We start from the raw sequence: 18,210 nt of genomic DNA, 5'->3' as shown, positions 1-18,210 counted from the left end.
AGGTCCCTCACTCCCAAGCCACAGCCCCTGAGCCCCAGTGGTGCCCCTCACTCCCTCCCACAGCGCTCTGGCCCTGCCAATGCCCCTCACTTCCCCACCCCCCCCGCAGTCCTCTGGCCCTCCTGGAGCCTCTCACTCCCTAACCCACAGCCCCCTGCTCTCCCAGTGCTGCCAGAGGAGGTCCCCAGCTGCCAGGGCTATGGGGCCAGGGACCTAGGTCTGCAGCCCTGTGCCCCCCACAGTAGTGCCCAAGCTGCAGCTGCCACCCGTGGGAGGCAGCAGCTGCTGCAGCAGAGCAGAGTGCAGAGCCCAGCTCGCTGCCACCCCCTATGTGCTGCCTGCTCACTGCAGGCTTGGGCAGAAGGTGATGCCAACTCCCCACTGCTGCCCACACTCCCGGGGGACATGGGGGGGGGCACTTGGCCCCCAGATCTGTGCATGGAGTGGGGGCAGGCACAGGCTGCTATGGGAAAACTCCTTGCTGCTATGAGTTCTGCACTGCCCTAGTGAGGCATCCTCTGCATGTGTGGAAGTGAACCCTTCGCTGCTGCTATGCATGCATGGGATGCTTTGCCTGGGCAATGCAGAGCTTGCAGTGGGAAGGAGCTTTCCCATGCAGCCCCATTCTGCCCTGCAGTGCTGGGTCGCACTTGCCAGGCTGTGGAGGCCCTGAGGGAAGACAACAGGGCGGGGAGCCCAAGCCTGCAGCAGGCACCCTGCCCTGAGCACAGATCTGAGGGGCATATGCCCCCCCCCATGCCCTCAGAATGCATCCAGTGGCAGGGAGCCAGCTCCACCCTCCACCCCCAGACAAGATGCCCACAGCCCTGTCCCACTCCCCACTGAGGTCCTGCGGCCTCCCATTCCAGTCCCAGATCCCAAGCACCATGCACCCCCAGCTGGGCAGCAGCAGCAGCAGTGTCAGCCCTGCCCAGCTCACTCACTCCCTCTGTATGGGGGCCTCAATTCCACCCCGCCCCCGCACCAGACTTACCCGTGGGAGCTACTTTCTCCAGGTTGCCTGGCAGCCATGTGCATATACATGCACATGACACTCCCCTGCCTGACCACCCTCCTCCTGCTCCCCCCACATCCCTTTGCATGCTGGAACTCTGCCAGCCTGCAGACAGCTCTCTGCAAAAGTGCGAAATCCATGGGTCTCTCCATTAAAATGAAAAATCCATGTTTTCCTTGGGTAAAGGGGAAAATCTGGTTTTTCTCTGTTTTTCCATGAGAAACAGAAAACCCAGATCCCTGGTGATCAAGCATAGGAACGGGCAACCTAAAGTAGTTGTGCAATCGCCACTCCTGGAAATTTTCAGGAGCAGGTTGGACAGCCAGTTGGCTACAATGGTTCAATCAGGGGGTTAGAATAGATGACCTCATGAGGTTTTTCCCAGCCCTACTTAACTATGATTGTATGATCTAAGAGTGCTTAGATCTCTCCTATTAGCAAAAGCGTATGCAAGAAGAAACTTTTTAGCATGAAACTCAAGGAACATATATTATTGCAAAAAAAAAAAAAAAAAAAGGAAAACAACAAAACACATGCATTTTTATGGCAGGGGTAAGTGCCCACCAACTATACAGACTGGGAAGAACCAGCAATGGAAACTAGTTTGTGATTTATACAATTTCTCAAAAGTATTTGTAATGAAGGAAAACAAGACTCCAATTTCACTATAGAGCTAAATCAAAAACAGATCAGATTCTCTACTGATAACTACTGTTGTTAAAGTAAACAGTGTTTGTGTGCATGTGTGTGTGTATTGTATTAAAATTATATTCAAGAGAAATGTTCACAACTATCTTCAGTTACCACTTTGTTTTGCTGTGTTGTAACTTAGTGTGCTTATCTGAAATTGCCATTCACTAGCACTACACCAAACTCTGCTACTTTCAATAGCAGGGAGGGACCGCATGCATACTTTTCAGCCTTGCTACTAAGGCTTTCACAACCCACCCTCACCCCATCAACCTGCTTACTCTTCACCTCTCAAAGACCTCTGCAGAGAGTCCTCTATAGAGTATGGAATTATATGATAACGTTACCAGGAAAGAGATAAGCCGCTCTTTCATGCAACTAAAAGATGTGAACCATAAGCATAGAGTAGCCTTAAAGATAAAGGTGGCAAGACACAACCTAAGGAAATCAATTCAGGATCCAGACTGGGAGGAAAATTATTTGTTATGATCAGCGCCCATGAACCAAGATGGCCTAATTATAAATAGCAGAAGGATGTAATAAAAACAACAGCTTGACCTTAAAAGCAGAAATTAAGTTACATTCTGGTATGACAATTGTGAGATACCATAAGTTTCCCCAAAAGTAACTCCATAGAGAGTTACTTTTGGGAAACTTATACAGAGATGAGAAGTGAAATTTCCTACTACATCATGCAGTAACTCAGAAAATAACTCTGACTACTGCTTTACAATATTGCTTGCAAGAACTGTTGTAATAAATCTTCACTAGAATTTTCAATTTTAGGTCTCCATGGACATATGTACTGCCACATCCATAGCATGCAAAGAAATATGTTAATATGCAAACAACGTGTAAAGAAATAACTATTTTTCACACTTGAAAACATGTGCTATGAAAGTTAATTCTACATACAGACCTTAGCAGGCAAATAGAAGAAAATACTGAAAGATATGCTGAAGAGAAAAATGGATAGTTTTGTAATCAATAAAAGGACAACAAAACCTCCCATGATAGGGAATGATTTTTTAAGTTAATGATTGAAACTGCATTTTGCCCACATTTCTCTTTTCCATGGAAAGGCCTATACTCAGAAGACAAAGTTCAAAAGCTCCACTGAGACCTGTTTACAAGCCTCAAATATCATTGCTTCATTGTAAAAAGCAGCTTTTGAATATACTGGTGGTCTGTAAAGAGCACAAAGATCATGAATAGTAGCAAGTCTACAATACAGGACAAGACCTCTTCAAGTACCCTGGTGGCAACCTAAATCAAGATGCTGCACAGTAAAATGAAGGGGAGCTGGAAAAGGAAGTGGAGCAAAAAGCTGGGGCTGTCATGTATGGGGAAAGGCTATTTAATTTTAGAAAGGTGTTAAGACTTTCCCTATGGAATAATTAGCTTCATAGTAGTGGTGCATAAAATTTGTTTTACAGTGTGTTTCTCTATTTTTCTTTTTTCCCCCAAAAAAAGGACAAATATACACTGATTTAGATCTCCCTCTAGGGCATAATAAAAGTTTATTTTGGCACAGTGTCTCCATTGTGCTTACATTAATTTCTAACACACTTTTACTGGGCAATTTGTGCATTTTCTTCCAGGACAGTACAAACTATCACTGTAGTCTTTCCTCCAAATGACAAAAATAAGATTTTGGATTGATATCTCCTATTCCTAATCCTGACCCAGAGTGGGAGGATCTATCCTATTATGGTAGCTGACAGGTATGTTAATATAAGAAAACATGACAAAACAATCAAAATATATTCCCCCCCCCACCAGCAAGAAGAGGGGTAACTTACATTTCCAGTGTAGAAAGCCAAGAGCCTACAAAAAGACATTTTTGTACAATTCTTTATAACTGTGTAATCAACTTACTTTGTCTGCCTCCGAGAGATACCAGGAAGACTGGATGGAGGACAATGAGCAAAATTATATGAAGAAAGAAGATGGCAAAAATTATGTTTCAGTCCTAAGTTAGCACTTCAGGGAGATAAAGACTGGGAGAAGTTATTATATTTTTTTTTTAAACAATTTGAAAACAAAAATATAGAAAATATGCAAATGGAATATTCATTAGAAGAAACACAAGTCTCCTAGACAGATTAAAAAAAAAGATCAGGAAATAAGTTAGCACTTCAAGAAGTTTACCAAGGAGTTAGAACTATTATTGGCAAGGAGGGTGGGGGGAGAGGGAGAGTTCAGTTACTTTAGGCAAGTTTACATGTGCATTAATACACTTTTCCTAATGCACATTAAAATTAGCACCTCTGGTGTGAGGTAATAAATAAATATGCATTAGGCTGCCCTAATACTCAGTAGTGAAAACGCATACTTTTTTAATGACACTTAACACACAGTAGCCTCTTTTACTGCTCATTAATGTATCTGCACGTTTTTAATGCAACGCTTTAATGTGCAGTAAAAGAAGCTACTGCACATTCAAGTACACATGTAGATGTACTCTTTGGTATTAACTAGGATAGCAACTGCAAAATTATTCAAAGGAAAACAGAATTCATCTTGCAAACAGATTTTTTGAGCAAGTAGCTAGTAATCACCAGCTATTCTAATATGCTCTTAAGGTAGATATGACTAATGACCTAGGAGCTAGAGGGAAGTGACCTAGTGTCCAAATAATCACAGTATTATCATATCTGAAGTGATCCTGAGGACATACAGAAAAAGGTACAGAATGCTCTCCACATTAAAACATATGTGACTGCACACTAAATGGTCAATTGGTTTTAATTAACCCCCATGATATCTATAACTGATAAGCATTAGCATTGGTTTTCAGGTGTGTTTGTCACAAGAGTCACTAAAGAAACATGCTGACTGTATTTTCAAGATAAAACTAATTAGGCTTTGAAAAAGAAAATTAAAAAGAGTTGAACGTTCAAAGTTAGACTGCTAGAGTAACAGGCTAGTTTACCTTTTAACTACAGGGAGAAATATTTGGGTTTGCTAGCCTCTGAAAACAAACAAACAAACAAAAAGGATAACCAGAGGCAAGATGGATGAAATAAATGATGGGTCTAAAAAATATTAAACATTACTTAAAGCAGATTTTTCCTTAAAATACATTAAAAATTAAATATGCAGTTATAGTAATCATTTAAATGAAAAATATTCAAGCAGTTCATGTCTGCAGGAAAAATGGTAGAAACCACTGCCTAAGCAAGTGACCCAGAGTGTGTTGAATGGATAGTATAAATGTCAGTCTCTTTTCTAGGTGCAAAGAAAAAAATTTCTTTCAACATTTTTGTTCAACTGGTGCTGTTCATCTAAAGCTGAGACATTGACTAATGAAAAAAAAATCAGGCAATCTCTTTCATTTCACAAATAAAAATAATATGTAACAGGATGTCATCTACTGGTTCTAAAATCCTGAAGGATATGGGAACCACAACAAATCTATAACATTCACTGACTACAGACTGTACTTCTTTTCTTTAATAAGTTAGTTCTGAATGCAAAATGTTTTTTCTGAACTTAATTTTCTTCCTTTATATATACAGCTCATTTAAGGTAGTTTTATTTAATAAAAATTAACAGGTTTTTTTTGCATTTCAGATGTGCTTCAATTTCTATCTGGTACCTTAATACAAATTACTAATAAAAAGTAATCACCTGGTAAATAAGAAATGTCTCATTAACCATTTTCTAATATAAAAGATGTAGAAATTAAGAATCCCAAATGCATGTTAAACTCTTATTTTATAAATAACTGCATATAGATACATTATCCCAGTTAGCAGAAGGAGCTATCCAATAGCAGAAGGAGCTATTCAAAAGAGGAGTCCTCTGTGGTTCAGTGGTAAAATCCTTGTCTACCACACAGGAGAGCTGGGCTTGATTCCCAGATACTTATACAACTGCAACCATAGAGGCACTGAACATCTGAACTCAGTCTGGTCTTTGGATTCTGTCTCCACTCCTCCAGAAAGTCCTGCCCAGGCATATACATCAAATATCTGGGGGGGCAGTCATGCATACACCATGATCCAGGAGGACTGACAGTTGCCAATATTCAAAAGAAAGTACATTTAGCAAAAAGTAGTAAGACTCAACTTTCCTTTAGGAGAGTAAATAAAATGCAAAAAAAGATTAAAATTGATTGTTTAAGTCAAGGTTCCTACTTGCTGACCTAAATCACTTTGATTTACATCAGTCCACCCTATCCAAAAAGCTACAAATTAAAGCAATGTTCAATTAGACAAACACTAGAAAAGAAGGCTGAGAAGGAATTGACAAAAATACTGGCTGACCAGTCATTTAAGAGACACAGGAATGGCTAGAAGCCAAATAAATAGATAAATCAAGCTAGAAATAGCATACAAATGTTAAGGTAATTAGGCACTGGATAGTGAAGGGGTACGGCTGATTATTCATCACTTGAAGTCTTATATTATGACTGAATGTCTTCCTAGAAAATACATCCTAGCAAAACCAGAAAATAAGTGCTTATTGTCAGAAGAAATTGGGGTATGTATAATGGAAAAAGTCAAAGTTAAAACCACAAGTGCCCCTTTTGGTGCTTAAAATCCATGAACCCAGGATTTGATCCAGAAATCCACTTAAATCAGTAGAAGTCTAGCAACTGACTTCAAAAGCTACTGGATAATATCCATAGCTATAGGGATCGGTGTGGGCAGCCTACATCCTCTACAGGCTGAAATCCTCTCCCAAAACACAAAAGCAAGACCTAAGCAAATTATAGAACAACATGTATATGTTCAAAACACAAAACAGCAAGAGGTAGCTCAGGCATGGCAAGAAAAGAAGGGCAGGGAGAAGGGGGAAGGAAAACTTTTCAGATTTTAATAAAAAAAAATCCCAGCATCATTCTTTGTTTAAAAAAATAAGAAAAAAATTGTCACCACATAACCTGTTACTTGTTTACCTCCCAGTCATCCTTGCAACTCAGTTTACAGAAGTCTTCAGATAAAGCTAGGAATCATCTGCGTAGCCAGTCAGAGCAGTATCTATCCTTCAGGGTGCCACCAAAGTTTACCCTGTGGTTTCAAATGAGTGCTGAATTACTAGCATTTAAAAAGCTATGTTTTCCAATTTCCCTTTTGTTGGTCATTATGAATTCTTAAAATGACTGTAGGATTAAAGATCTGAAAAACACAACAATTTTAATTAACCATTCAAGAAAATCAATTCTATTAGCCAGTCCACCTCTACAAACAAAGGATGTAAATAAGGGGAAAAATGAAGAGACTTAGCAATGAAGATGAGAGCAGGACAGGCTTTAAAACAAGGTTTGTTTTTTTTTAAAAAGAACAGTTATTTAGGTAGATGATTTTAGCACCTTTTTGTTATTTATCCTTCCCTTGTGTTGCTTAATGCTGTTTTAATTGTACTTCAGTATATTCGAAGAGTATATTTTTAATTCCACTTCTCTCATGAAGTCCCAAAGAACTGAACTAAAAAACACCATTAAAAATATTCTGGCCCAAAATTTCTAAAGCATCCACTATTTTGGGTGGTCCATCCTTGTAAATATTTATGCATCCCACTGATGTTAGTGGACCTAGCACAGGGATAAAGGTAAGTCAAGGTAAAACCAGCAGGATTGGGTTCAATAGTCCATTAACAATACAATTGATAAATGTCTCTTCTTTTGGTTTCAAGGATTTAAAAATCAATTGCTCTGCACAGATTAAAACAGAAATGACACAGATGCCAAAATCTAGGTCTAACAAAACAATATTACTCAGGCATAAAAGGAAAAGACCTTACCAAATAGCAGGGCTTTGCAAGACAAAGGCCTTGAAGTGCCCTCCCTGCATCTACCATATTAGAGCTCGGTTTCAAAGGAGAAGTCTACACATTGTAGCCATTAGCTTAATGTCTTCAAATATTCAGATCAAGACCCACACCAAATTGTGAAGTAGGATAATAAACTGAACTCAACATTTTAAGCCAAATTCAGAGCTGGGTTCCTAAGTAACATTCCTTTCAAACCAACAGACCAGCATCACAACTAAATTTGGCATTACTTTGTCTTGGTCCTAATAAACAAGCATGAAACTTATTTTCTGATATAATTTTAACACGGCATAATACAAAGAAAGAAGAACAACAGAGGTGATAGCCTTTTTTCATGATGTTGATATATGTTAAGCTGGCATTAAACAATAGGATAGTTTGTGTTACATTTGTCAATTTTCTACTCGGTTCATTACTAAACTGTTTAGCAAAAACCTATACGGAGAACATTTTGATAGTCATTATCACATATCAATTTAGGCAATTACAAAACTCATCAGTAGAATATCTAAATGCTTTAAAAACAGTCTTCTTTCTCCCCTTCTTCTATTCCAGCCTAAAGGAGGGAGTTTGACTAGTTCTCAGATGTGAATGTGTTGGATACAAAGAATCATCAGAAAAGATATACTAGCACCAGTGATAGTTCTGAGTCATGGATTCATTAGTCTCACCATATTGGTCAACAGTTACATTGCTTGAATGGAAAACAGTTATTATGACAGATCCAAGTTATTATAGCACATAATTCCTCAGGTAGAGCTTTAAATATCAAGACGGGACCAACCTCTGCATAGAATTGTAAAACCTTGCTTATCCTGTGTAAGACCCGTACTCACACAGGACAATTATTCTGCCTGGGAAAGAAGGTTAGAGAGAAAGTCTTCTCAGGTGAAAAGTAGATTGATAAATTGCTACCAGTTCCTTACTCCTTTGAGGGATGGGTTGAAAGAAAAGCAGACTATAGCTAAGAGTTCTCATTTTTCACAGAATGAGAGGAAGGATACTTAGTGAATAATGGTCCAGGCGTTCACTCCGAGATGTGGATGCATGAGATAGAAAAATTCAAGGCAACACGGCATTGCTCTTTTAGAAGCTGGGAGAAAAGGCCTCAGGTACACAAGGAGGACTTAAAGATGACAGACCCCTGTTATGACTATAGAAGGATGGTTAGGACACTCATTGGAGAGGGGAATGATTTGTGTTTCAGCCCATGGTCTATTGAAGATTTAAATATTTTATACTAAGTAGTATCTACAGGGATAAAAACTGGACCCTGTATCTGTCTTTCTCCTAGGTAAGTGCCAAAACCATTATACCAGTGTCTTGCTCATACTTTCCCTCCCTCCTCCCCTGTCTCAAATGCTTCGCTTTTATAACTGCAGCAAGGGCATGGATGAGGGGGGAGGGATGAGAGCAGAATCTTAAAACCCGTAACTCAAATATTAGGGGAATAATCTTGTAACCCCAGTAAAAACACAAAATAAAAGACTCTGGACAATAGTTTGAATCCTCTCCGAAAACACAGAAGCAAGACGTAAGTAAATTGTAGAATAACATGTATATAAAAAAGAACACATGAACTAAATATGATAAAATTATTTATTTTTATGGCACTGTGCTTACATTTTATTAAATGATGTGACTAGTACAAAGTTCTTTTGAAAAGAGGCACTCAAAAATTTTTTATCCTTTTTTTCATCTTTTTCACCAGACATGAGATCTAGAATTTTTTTAACATTTATTTCCCATCTATGGTGTAGACAATTTAGAAAAGTTTTAGTGTAGCTGAACACAGAAACTGGAAGGTGAAGATGAAGACAGCAACAATTCTACTAAGCCAACAACTTTCACAACACTAAATAAACATGCAGTATATATATACCCCATTTAAGTACAATTTTAGACCCTAAGGAGAGCCATTTGAATATTTTTTTTTAATACACAGAGTATCTCCTTGATTAGACAGGATCAATGAAAAATGATGGCTTTGGAAAGTATCAAAGAAATCACATAAAGATTCTTCTTCCTCCCCTGTGCTTCAAGAACATCTTTTTTATTTCCCATTTAGTGAACATTTTCTTGAAAGGTTAGGCATCTGAACAGTTCACATCTATGTGCCCAACTTTTAAATAGATTTTAAAGACCAATGAATTGGAGTTCTTTCAACTGTGTCTTCTAGAACCGTGGTGCCCGTCCTTTGAGGTCAGCCTGGAATTCTTTTCATGCTTCTTCAAATCAAAATAGAAACTGAGCCCTGTACTGGTTTGATTTAACCTAAGTCATGCTCCATACCAAATGATATCAGGTGTTTTGCTGTTAAATACAGATTATTTTTAAGGATTGTGTGTGTTTGTTTCTTTGTTTACCATTTGCATTGGTTAGTGCAATTAGTAACTAGATACTTCTTCATAAAACATCTAAGTTCACCTGGAAGCCAACATACTCATTTATACATACATTTATACAACATACATCATTTCCAGAAAGACAATAGCCTCCTCTTGAAGTACACCCTTTGAAAATGATAGGGCCACAAAAAAAAATAAAGGTAATGCTCACTATGAAGAATGATGACAAGAGTTCTCTTTGACATTTTATCATTTCCCAGGTTATATACATTCCACCTAATAAACTTTAACCATTCTGGCTAAAAATGCCCAGGTCATGTGTCTACTCCAGGTGGAGTTGTCATGAAATAAAAATGGATCAGCTGTTTCTGGTAGCAGACAGAAAAATGATTGTTGGGAATATTGCCTGTCCCAATGAAAATCTAACTGGATTTAAGCTGTAACTATCTTAAAAACATAACTTTCACATAATCATACAATCTTCTTAGAGGCTGCTGCTGAAATCTCTGAATATGCCATCTGCCCTGAACATGCCCCCAGCCTCTGAGCTCCCTACATGCCAACTGCACTGATTTTTCTGCCAGTCCTGAGTTGCGTATAATTCAGACACAAAACTAAAGCTCCAGAAGGGACACAGCAACACCACCACAATAACTTTTGGCCTGGGGAAGATGTCCTGGGCTGAGACCCAGGATGACATCATAAGTTAGAGCCTTAACTCTTTCACCAATTAACATTCATAGTTCTATGCATGTCACAGCCCCGGTGAGTGAGCAAGACAACACACCAATTAGATGAGACAACTAGCAGATTACCACAAGGTCACATCTGGCAGATCAAGGAATAGAACTCAGGCCCCAGCCCTGTAGCCGCGCTGCTTTTTGGTATCAGCATGCCAAATCTGTGGGTTTGATCATGCTGTATTTAAATTATTAGCAAGCATTCATCTCCAGAGCCAGGGACAGAATCCAGAATTCTCGATTCCCAGTATCATTCTGCTCTCCAGCAAACAGTATGTAAGCCACAGGCAGAGTGCATCTTATCCTTCCCTGACAGCTATTTCACATAAAAGACTTGTTAATGCTACCAACCATTTCTTTAACTCAGATATTAGCAGTCTATGCTATAAATCTACAGGTTTTTGGCTCCAGCACACTTAATGACCAGAGCTCCTGGTTTTCTCTAATTTAAAAAAATCCCCAATTTTCAGATTTAAAAAAGTAACCCAAAATCTGATGCAAAATTTGAGTTGGGACAAATAAAAGATATCGGATTTGCCCAAACAACCTTGTCTGCCAATGTCCTTAGACCAGCACAGCTACAACCTACACCATTAACCCAAAATCCATATTTTTTCATGATTAAAATGAAATGACACTAATATATATTTTTGTTTTATATATATATATACATATATATAACACGTGTGTGTGTGTGTAGTAGTAGTAGTGTTTCATTTTCATCACAGAAAAATATGGATTTGGGATTACTTTTTAAATCTGAAAATTGGGGATACTTTTTATCAGAGAAAACTAGAGTCCCTTCTAATACCCCACATTGGGGTAAATAATGTACTGCATGACCGAATTTTTGTTCTTTCAGTATTTAAAAAAAACTGAGATTAAATATTAAGTGCTTTAAAAAGTTGTTGCAATTGCACTCAGAACCTGGGAAACAGTAAATGAGGGTTGCCCGTAGTGTACAACTTTAATTCCAATTGTTTGTACACTTCATAATAGTCTTTAATTACCTGATCTCACAGGACCCTATGCAACCAGTCATCCAAATGGTATCTCCTCTAAATTCTCAACTCTGAAAACTTCATGCTCTTTTAATGTTTTTAACATACATATTAATAATAATCATGATAATTAGCATCTACATGGACAAATCTAACCCTTGTGTCTGCAGTTACAGAGGTCCCCTTGACAAATGAACAGATGCAGCTCCACCAAGTCTGCAAAAAAAAAAAAGTATGGAAGAGCATTACATACAGGTAATCGATAGGAAGCCTGAGGACAGGCTTCTGCACTGGGGCTCCCTGCAGAGTAATTTGTAAAGTAGAGGAGGGGAGGGTGTCAGGACCAAGTGGCACACACAATCTCACCTTCACTTCCTGTTAGCTGTGATTCATCAGAGCAATAAAGGCTACTTTGACCCACAGATCGAGGGAGACTTTCCAAAGTGAATTGTATGCTGAGGGCAAGGGATGGCTGGCAAAAGACAAGAAAGGATTGTTTCTCCTGGCAGAGATACCAGGCACCCTCTACACAGGATGGGGTGATCTCATTTTTTCAAAACGCTTCACAATCACTGCTGAGTTAGTTGTTCCTCTATGAGCTAAATTGTACCACTTGTATTTCAACTAAGTTACACAGGAATGGTTTGGGCCATCATACCCCATAAAGACAATGAGAAAGGTAATTATTTGCATAAAGTGGAACCAGGATTAAAACACAGGAGAGGCAGGCTCTGGTTCTTGTGGTCAGACCACATTCTTTTTCAACAGATACAGAGACGGAAAGTAACTGTTACCTGAAAATACACAAAGTGACCATTTCGTTTCTCATAGCTTGATCATGACTGGGCCAAAGTCTTGGCCACAATTCACAGACCTCAATAAATACCTCAAGAAATACAATGAAAGTCTACAATGACACACAAGGTGGTCAAACCATATACTTCTGTTATACATAGCATAAATGTTATGACTTTATAGCAAAGCTACTTTTATACTTAGGCTCTTCCTAACCTAATTGTTTCGCAATTTTTTGTAACCAAATGGTTTACTTGATATAATAAGTAAACTAAGCGTCAGAATGGATTAATGCTTTGCAATTGCATTTGCAAAACAAACAAATGCTACAGCATATATCAAAAGTGAACTGGATTAGTAACTTCTCTTCTGACCCAACCATAAGGTACACCAGCTTTCAAGGCAACATCTATATACAGATTTTAAGGCACTTCAAAAAGTCAACCTCTAAACTGCGAGTTATGCTCTACAGTAAAGCTGGCATGCTGGAAAGCACAGCATGACTTTATATTCTAAATGGATGCCAACCAGTTTGCCCAGGATTCCCATGTGACTATGTACTGCAACAAGATGCAGCTCTTCATGAGATTGTCAGAGTTGGGGCTCTTTTATGTTAACTAAGGCAATCATTTTTACATATTACTCTTATTTATGTTCTCATTTGAGAATGCCTTCAAACAAACATAAACTTCATATTACTCAGCTGAGAAAAGACAGCCTAAATTTCAGTTACTACACTAAAATGCACACAGTACTCTTGACTGACTGAACAATGCTGGCTTCTATTAAGAAAGTCTTTTTACTAGGGTAAAAAGCCCCTGCTTTTTTCCTGGCATAAAGCCTGCTCTTCATCTTAAAGCTCATCTCTTTATTTTTCGCTGCACGGGAAATGAAGTCGTACTTTCACATTTGCACTTTCAAAACTCCAAGTCTGTCTTGCAGATAGAGCATAACATATTCTACTTAGAAGGACAGAAACAGTCATGACAACTATTTAGCACTATTTCTCCACTGCTTGCTACAAAATGTCATGCTGCTTTATGTTTTCTTCTTGGTTGGGGAAAGTGAGCACGCTTGTGCTTGCAGCTCCTCCTCTTTCAAGCACATACAGACTGCAACTGTAGTAAACAACCGCTAGTTTGGAGTTCAGAAGGTCAAGGTCTCAGTGCTGCACCACTACCAATTTTTCCATAAAATGAAATCTAATTTCTTGGAAGGGAAATTATTGCTATTAGAACACAGGAAGATAAACCACAGTCATTTCCATAAAAAGCCCTACACTCAAAATACTTCATAGGCCACAAAAAAAAAGGACTGAAAAAATAATGTTAATTATATTCCCAATACTGTAATACACAAACTGCTTACTTCTGGGTGAACATTTAGTTGATGTCCAAATAGAATTATTTATTTAAACATAAACTTGTACTTTTGAAGAAATGTGACAATGCAAAACCCTATCCTTTCTATAAGCAGCAGGCCAGAAGGCTGAGTAGCAATACCAAAGAGCAGTGCCAACCATACAACTTTCACAAAGCAATCCTGCAGCTGCAGAATATTATGGCTCAGGGCAGGCTGGCACAAACAGTGGTCACACATTGTTTTTTCTCTGATCAGGAGCTGCATTCACCCTTGCTTTGTTTTCACAAGGGGTGAATGTGGCCAGACACTCACCCAAACCCTAAACCACATCTCTAGTGCTGATATTCCTGTTAGAGTTGTCTAGGCCTCAATCCTGTTCCCAGAGTTAAATGAAATATTTTACCACTGCCATTGACATAATAAAGGCCTTTAAGTAGTTGTGAAAGATGGTGCTCAGAAAGGCTCCCTATATTATTTTTACTGCTCATTTGCCCTGTGGTAGCACCAGAAGCTGCAAGCATGGACTCTAATGTGTTATGAACTGTACATAGAATAAAAAAAGAGGGCTACTGCCCCAAAGAGCTTGCAATATTTTTATTGTCTCCATTGCTCTGCATCAGCACAGCCAAGGGCAGATGCAACCCCAAAATACTAAAGGATAAGGACCTTTTCTTTTAAAGTGACATTGAACTCGAACAAGTTCTAATCTGTTTCAACATGCCCTAAAATGTTGGGAATTTTAAAGAAAATTCCTTCAAAATAAAAACACTGCAAGGATTTTTCTGTTCCCCTAATGAGGTCAGTGTGAGCCTTTGCAGCAAGGGAGAGTGGGCAGGCCTGAGAATACCACCATGACTACCAAACAACCCTCCCCTTCTGGCATGCCTGCCAGCCTCTTCAATAACAGCAGCAGAACCCAGATAACACCTCCTAAAGCCTAAACTCCTTTCCAGAACCAGCAGAGAAGTAGCAGGGAGTAAGGAATCCCTCCTCTAGTTTGTTAAACATCCACATGTCATGGGAAGCTGGGACCTAAACAGGAGAGCTCCCCACCTCAATCCTGCACAGAATAGGGACTGGAGGAAACAGATTTGTACTATCTACCTGGTTTTATTCTCTCGCTGGCTGCATGTTTGGTACAGAAAAAGAAAGGGCCAAACCACATCGTAAAGCTCCCACTGCTCCCAACCATAACCAGGTGTCAAGGAAGGTGTGCTCTCCTTTGGCTGCTTTGCTATCCCTGATCAGCAGAGACCCTGGTTTACTCTGACTTTTTTAAAATCCCCAGTTTTTGGATTTAAAAAACTAACTTAAAATCCACATTTTTCCATGACTAAAATGAAACACTGCTTAATATAGATATCTCTATATATAGATAAAGAGATATCTATATATCTATGTATTAGTGGCATTTCATTTTAAATTGTGGAAAAATGTGCATTTGAGGTTACTCTTTTAAATCTGAAAATTGGGGATTTTTTTAGATCAGAGAAAACCAGGATCCCTGCTGATGAGGAGCACTGTCCTTGTCCCCAGTGCAGACAGAACAGTCACTCTGCTGCTATTGGTAAAACATCCAGCATGACCTGGGTGTGCATGTGAGCTCCCCCGGAGCAGTGAATGAGAGTGATGTCATCAGGCTAGTACAGTCAGAGCAAAATGACCAACAGCAAAACAGACTGTATATAGACACTGCCAAAGCCACAAAGAAAGTGAAAAAATACAGAACATTTTATTTACTAACATCTTACAGCAATGATGATCATAGGGAGCTCTTGTACATTAAGACAGCCTGGAGATTTTCAAGTTGACTGCATCCCACTAGAAAGCATTTTTTTTTTTGCTTTTTTAAGCACAAAGGCTATATAAAAAGCAAGCAGTCAGACTGTATTTACTGTAGCTTTACATCATTAATGAAATGCTGTATCGCCTCATCTCTAATCTATTCAGCATAGTTACTAAGTCTACACTAGAGACTACTTTGCTGTTCTTATTACATTTCAGAGTTGGAGACCAACCAGAAAATGGAGCTCATGCACCAGTGCTATAAAAAAGGAGCCTTGCAAAGTTGTTGTAAATTATCTACCTAATATAGCAAAAAAGCACAAAATACGCCCCAAAAAACACACCACACCATACACATTTATTTCATGACTGATAATGGAACAGAGATGGTTTACTTATGTATTCAGAAAAAAAAGTCTGCCACAGGCAAGTCGAATTTTACATACCGATATAAATCATGCAACTGAACTAAATTGTTTATCTTTCTGCTCTTACAAAAAAACTGCTCATCTTTGTTCTGATTCTGAATGCATCAAATTCATTTCTGAACATAAATTAATTTTTTGTGATGACAACAGTAGACACTGTATAACCAAGGTTTAAAAAGTGTTTCTTGGAAGTGAATAAATATTACGCTTCTGTAAGTGACAGAAAAAAAAATCGGAGTAGCTGAATACACCCAGTGTTTAAAAGTGACCACTCCTATTCACATCACAAACTCCTGAACCACCCTGTTTGTCACCAGCACCAATTTCATATCAGACCATTTACTTATCTGAACAACTCTGTCCTCCAGTAAGAAAAGGGAAGGGAATGGTTTAGGTGGATTTACAGGGTGACGTTTGTTTGACTGGCACGTCTGCTGTAGCAGCTCTATGCACATGCTTTTAATGTAAATACAAGTATTTGTTTCCCTAGCAGGAATGTAACTACAGAACAGTAATTTTCTTTAAATAAGTAATTTGATGAAAGGCAATATTACTCACTGACATTTTTTTTAAATTACCTTTGCTGAACGGTACTTTAACAATACGTACAGTTAAATTAGTGAGAGTGACAATATCAACTGCACAGACTGTTTATCCAGATTACACATTCCACTGTACTTATACTTTAACTGAACACAGTCAGCATTTATCAGTTGAATTAAAGTTATTATTTACTCATAAGGTATGCAGAGCAGTTAGCTTTGCGTGGGGAGAAGGAAGAGTCAAAGGGAGAGATGGAGGGAATACAACACAAAGGATCGGGTTATTTTTCCCCCCAAAACAATCAATTTAAATATGCCATTAATCAGATCTGGCATGTTCCCTTTTTTTTTTTTTTTTTTTTGCCCTCCATATAAAAGTTCACAGAAAGTTCCAATAGCAGTTGTGTAACAAACAAAATCGGAATCGATTCTTCCTGCATAGAAGCTGCTCGCATGAATACAGACTAATGTCACCAAGGTCAGCACTCACTCATCACATTACAGCAAGCTTATAAGAGATCAGTGGTGGCTCCCAAGCTGAGCCACTCTTCACAACTGGTCTCCATGTAAAGTTCTCCCTTGTCAACTCTGGCTCCGTCCACCTTAATTGAATATAACAGCCATAGGCCAGCCCCCGGCTACTTCCATGAACTATGCACTGTTGCAAGTGACAGCTACACATCATGACTACCAGAGACAATAATGACTATAGCACTAGGACCACTATTAATGCCAACAGTGTCATCTCCATCTTAACCAGTTACTCTCCACCTCCTCCCAATACCATGCAGGCAAATAAAGGTTCAGAATGGCAAAACAGTGCCGCAAACCCGAAACCCAGCTGGACATTTCTTTCTTTCCTTGCAATGCCGGAATGATCCGGCTAAACAAAACCTGGGCTGGGATGATCTAGTTGGGGCTGGTCCTGCTTTGAGCAGGGGGGGTTGGACTAGATGACCTCCTGAGGTCCCTTCCAACCCTACATTTTCTATGTGCTCCAACACTTCCACTCCCTGGAACCTACTACATCCATCAATATGCATTATGTTAACCTGGGGGTTGTATTTATTTTTCTTTTCTTTTGCATCTTTGCTGGGAATTTAAAGCACATGGATTTGTTTTGCAAAAGAGCATCCCAACCCCCCCTTCCCACCCCCAACACCACTTGCCCCATTCAAAAGAGCAGCCTGCCACCCATCTGAAAGGATCCCGCTCCAGCTTATGACAGAAACAGACAGGCGGAGAGAGATCACACGGGCCGGCCAAAGAAAGAAAAAAGAACTGAAAAAAAAAAAGAGAGAGAGAGAAAGGAATAATAATAATAATAATAAATAGTAATAATCATTTTTAAAAAAGGAATGTTTATTCGCATAAGAAATGGAAGAGGCACAGACCTGACCAGAAGCTGCAGAGCAGGAGAGATTTGTTCTCTTTGCCTTTACACAGAGTCTCCCCTCTCTCTCAGTCCCTGGCACACACACACACCGTGTCACACGCAGCCATGCACATGCACACGCACGCACACACACACGCACGCACACACACGCACACACACACCAGTCTCCCTTCAGCGGCTCTAATGCAGCTCTCAGGAAATGAATGGGGGCACCACAGAGAACTGTTGTACTTGCAAATGACTTCCCCGCATCACATGATGGGCTGGAGGCAGGGTGGGCCGGGGGGTGGAGGCTTGGCAGACACAAGAGGGAGAGGGACAGGCTGG

The 18,210-nt window shown here is 39.4% G+C and overlaps 1 protein-coding gene across 3 annotated transcripts in view; it reads right to left on the bottom strand.

The window, feature by feature from the left end:
• KLF12 (Kruppel like factor 12) overlaps positions 1-17,956 on the bottom strand; it is a 368,523-nt gene extending 350,567 nt beyond the window's left edge. For all 3 annotated transcript variants that reach the window (XM_019529799.1, XM_019529801.1, XM_019529802.1), the window contains exon 1: positions 17,882-17,956. The gene's annotated coding sequence lies outside the window, so the exon portion shown is untranslated. The remainder of the gene's footprint in view (positions 1-17,881) is intronic.
• Positions 17,957-18,210: the final 254 nt, after the last annotated feature.

This window comes from Crocodylus porosus, unplaced genomic scaffold (genome assembly GCF_001723895.1).
Source record: "Crocodylus porosus isolate Cpor-Errol unplaced genomic scaffold, CroPor_comp1, whole genome shotgun sequence".
Taxonomy (NCBI): Eukaryota; Metazoa; Chordata; order Crocodylia; family Crocodylidae; genus Crocodylus; species Crocodylus porosus.
Note: the sequence above shows the minus strand (reverse complement) of the source record. Positions and strands in the feature narration are given on the sequence as shown.